This window comes from Neopsephotus bourkii, unplaced genomic scaffold, assembly GCF_033783945.1.
Source record: "Neopsephotus bourkii isolate Nb327-2 ecotype Australia unplaced genomic scaffold, CSIRO-AGI_Nbou_v1 NB_1015, whole genome shotgun sequence".
Taxonomy (NCBI): Eukaryota; Metazoa; Chordata; class Aves; order Psittaciformes; family Psittacidae; genus Neopsephotus; species Neopsephotus bourkii.
The window spans coordinates 1-4,274 of record NW_026901504.1 but is presented as its reverse complement, the minus strand read 5'-3'; the positions used below and the strand labels follow the sequence as shown (position 1 = coordinate 4,274).

The following is a 4,274-nucleotide window of genomic DNA, read 5'->3' as shown; positions in this document are numbered from 1 at the left end:
TGAAGGGATGGGGGTGATCGAATGGGGGGTGAAGGAAGGGGGATGAGGGGGGGTGAAGGAAGGGGGTGAAGGGACATTCCATGACTCTATGGGCTCTCCGGTGAGCTCTGCCCCCTGTGCCGTGCCATAGGGGGGGAATGGGGCTGAGAACCAAGGGACGGCCCAAGGAAGGGAAGGGCCATGCTCCTGTCTCCTTCTCCCCCAGCTGAGCGCAGTGGAAGCCGGCGGCTCCACCGCCTTCATCACCGCTAACATCAGCGTGCCCGTGGTCAAGGTGAGGGGGAGCCCACTTGGGTTTGGGGGGGGGGGGGAACCTCAGCTTTGGGGCTCCCATTTGCGTTGTGGGAATGCCCACATCCCGCTTTGGGGGGTTCGCGGCTCTGTTCTGGGTGGCAAACCCCAATTGCAGGGATCCCGGTCTTGTTTTGGGGCTCAACCCCCCAATCCTCACGCTCCCATCTGTGTTTTGGGGTGCCGAAGTCCCCTTTTGGGGATCCCAGCTCTGGTTTAGGGTGGCCAAACCTCACGCTCCCAGCTCCGGTTTAGGGATGTCCCACCCCACCACTTCTGCTCCTGGCTCTATTTTGGGTTCTAACCCCCAATTCTGGGGATCCCGGTGCTGTTTTAGGGGTTCCAACCCCCAGTCCTGGGCCTCCCATCTCTGTTTTGGGGGGCAAAACCCCAATCCCAGTGCTCCCAGCTCTATTCTGGGGTTTCAACCCCAATTTTGAGCCTCGAGGGCTCTATTTTGGGGTTCCAACCCCAATTCTGAACCTTGCGGCTCTGTTTTGAGGGTTCCAAGCCCCAGTTCTGGAGCTCACGGTTCTATTTTGGGGTACCAAACCCCAATCCTGGTGCTCAAGGCTCTGTTTTGGGGTGGAAACCCTGACTTTTGGGACTCCTGGCTCTCTTTTGGGGGGCTCCAACCCCAATCCTGGTGCTCAAGGCTCTGTTTTGGGGTGGAAACCCCGAGTTTTGGGACTCCTGGCTCTGTTTTGGGGAACTCCAACCCCAACCCTGGTGCTCAAGGCTTTGTTTTGGGGTGGAAACCCTGGGTTTTGGGACTCCTGGCTCTGTTTTGGGGAGCTCCAACCCCAATCCTTGTTCTCAAGGCTCTGTTTTGGGGTGGAAACCTTGAATTTTAGGACTCCTGGCTCTGTTTTGAGGTCTCCAACCCCAATCCTGGTGCTCCAGGCTCTGTTTTGGGGTGGAAACCCTGAGTTTTGGGACTCCTGGCTCTGTTTTGGGGAGCTCCAACCCCAATCCTTGTTCTCAAGGCTCTGTTTTGGGGTGGAAACCCTGACTTTTGGGACTCCTGGCTCTGTTTTGGGGTGGAAATCCCGAGTTTTGGGACTCCCATCTATGTTTGGGGGGGCTCCAACCCCAATCCTGGTGCTCAAGGCTTTGTTTTAGGGTGGAAACCATAAGTTTTGGGGCTCCTGGCTCTGTTTTGGGGTGGAAACCCTGAGTTTTGGGACTCCTGGATCTGTTTTGGGGTGGAAACCCCCTGTTTTGGGGGCTCCAACCCCAATCCTGGTGCTCAAGGCTTTGTTTTGGGGTGGAAACCCCAAGTTTTGGGACTCCTGGCTCTATTTTGGGGGGCTTCAACCCCAATCCTGCTGCTCACGGCCCCATTCCGGGTCCATTCCCTCTGTATCCGGCAGAACGCGGCTCTCTTCTGGTGGAACCTGCATCGGAACGGGGCCGGGGCCGGGGCCACGCTGCACGCTGCCTGCCCAGTGCTGGCTGGGGACAAGTGGGGTGAGGCACCGGGGTGACACTGGGATGGGATCCAGGGAAAACCTGGATAATGGGGAAGAGCAGGGGCAGACGAGGGTCCTTGTCCTTGTCCCTTCCAGTGGCCAACAAATGGATCCATGAGTACGGGCAGGAATTCCGGCGGCCCTGCAGCACGGACCCAGAGGAATGAGGTCACCGTGGGCTCCTGGATGTGGCACCCATGGGTGCACCCAAAGGGGTGGCAGCGCTGTTGGGTGCTATTGGTGGGAATAAAGATGAAAGATGATGGAGTCTGGAGGGAATATTCCGGTGGGGCATCCCATAGGATGAGGGGGGTTATGTGTGTGTCCCCTCTCACCTGAATCCAGCCTGGATCCTAAATGCATCAAGTCCTAGATGGAAAGGGTGAACAGAGCAGTGACCCGGCGTTCCAATGGCCATCAGTAGGCTTCAGAGTGAACGTGGCATCCATAGGGAACCAAAGGGGCTTCGCTCTCCTTCCTCCACCGAACCCACTGCAGTGCCTGGAGCTCAGTGTGCAGCCCCACATTCCACATCCATCCCAACAGCAGCATCCCACAAAGGGGTTGGGATTTCTCCTTCACAAGGCAGCGGCTGTAAGAGGGGAGCTGGGGAGGGAGAAGGAAGCACAGATCCCATGGGATCCCCATCACAGGCTCCCTTTGTCCATCCCGAGCTCAGCACCTGCGTGACTGGAAGGCCAAAAAGGAGCAGGGTGGAGGATGGCAGCAGCCCCAGCACAAAGGCTCCCTGTATCCATCCAGCTCCATGTGTTTGAGGTCTGGAGACTACAACCCCTCTGGATGGAGGCACAAGGGGATAGAGCAGGAAGGGGGGGCCCAGGCTGCCCCATTGCTTCTGGAAGAAAAAGGGATAAAGATTGGGAACTCCATGGATCGGGTTCAAAACTGCACCTTTATCCCCCATGGCTGTGTTCATCCAGCCCCATGTTAACCCTTGAGCAGGCACAATGATGAGCTGGGAGCATGGTCCAGGAGCAAATCCAGGCTCTGTTAAACGTGTTTGGATATGAAAGTCAGCAAACATCCCTGAATTCCTTTGCTTTTCCCATAGGAGCATCCCCCCAGCATTCCGGCTGTTAGGAAGCAGAGGGAGCCCAGCACAGGTTAACTGCAGAGCCAGAGCAATGCCAGTTATTACTTCCAGATGTTTCTATCCATGTTGGAGCCATTGGATACGGAGGGGAGGGGAAAAGCTGTGGCTAAAGCATCCCTCCTCCTCCTGGATGGATGAGGGGATATCTGGGATGCATTCACACTCTCCCTCCCCAGGGTGCCCTGAGGAGGCCGAGGGCTGGAGCTGAAGGAAGGGAAAGGAGGAATTCCCACTCCAGGCTTTTCACAACTGCTTTATTTGTAGGACAGGGAACAAGACACAGAGGGATGAGGCGGACACGGAGCTGATGCACACACACATTTTTCCTTATGGGAACAGCAGCATATGGATAGAGGTCACCCCAGCAGGTTGGGAAAGCCTGGTCAAAACCAGCCAAGCATCCAACAGGAAAGCTTGGAGTGAAACCCCCAGTGTTATCCCATTGGATCCGGATGCTGTATGGACACGGATGCATCAGGGCAGATGAGAGAGCAGAAGGAGGCAGGTTTGGGATGGGAGCAGAGCACCAGGCTCAGAGATGGGGTTAGAATGCACCAGGGCCACGTGGTTATGGGGAACCCCAACCCATCCACCTGGAGACCCAGGGCTAGGTTTGAAGCGGTGCTGAGCACCAGTTCAAACCAGTGGAGGGCTCACAGTCAGAAACCTCCCCCCCAGCTCCTGCACCCAAACTCCAAAGCAACAGTGGAGGGCAGGAAGTAAATCAGTGCTGAAGTCTCCTCCTGGTACCTGCTGGGTGCTCCTCTGTTCCTGAAGGCCCTATGGAAGGTGGGAACTGATGGTTTCTGGAGTGCTGGCATGGTCCCTCTGAGGCTTCGTCCCGTTGCCATCACTCGGTGGAGAGAGGAAGAGCGAGGTTTGCTCTGAACTGCCCCAGTCTGGTGTTTCCCAGGTGCTGCCACTGAGATCTGGCACAGAATCACCTCTGAGAGCTTCCTGACCATGGGCTCAGACCCCTGTGGCCAGGCAGGAGCAGTTTCACCATCACCAGTGCAGGTCTGAGGGGATTTTCCTATTTCTAGGACTTTCAGAAGTCCTCAAATCCCAGCCTGGGTTGGGTTGAAGGGACCTTAAAGCTCCCCCAGCTCCAACCCCTGCCACAGGCAGGGACCCCTTCCACTGGAGCAGCTTGCTCCAAGCCCCTGTGTCCAACCTGGCCTTGAGCACTGCCAGGGATGGGGCAGCCACAGCTTCTCTGGGCACCCTGTGCCAGCACCTCGGCACCCTCACAGGGAAGAGCTCCTGCCTAAGAGCTCAGCTCAGTCTCCCCTCGGGCAGGTTCAAGCCATTCCCCTTGGCCTGGCCCTACAGGCCCTTGTCCCAAGCCCCTCTCCAGGTTTCCTGCAGCCCCTTCAGGCACTGGAGCTGCTCTAAGG

The 4,274-nt window shown here is 57.2% G+C and overlaps 1 long non-coding RNA gene across 1 annotated transcript; it reads left to right on the top strand.

Annotated features, from left to right (window-relative positions):
- Nucleotides 1-175: 175 nt before the first annotated feature.
- On the top strand, nucleotides 176-1,967 carry LOC133215806 (uncharacterized). The gene is made up of 3 exons (XR_009726499.1): nucleotides 176-274; nucleotides 1,665-1,761; nucleotides 1,860-1,967. It is a non-coding gene; the product is annotated as an uncharacterized LOC133215806 (long non-coding RNA).
- The last annotated feature ends 2,307 nt before the right edge of the window (nucleotides 1,968-4,274 follow it).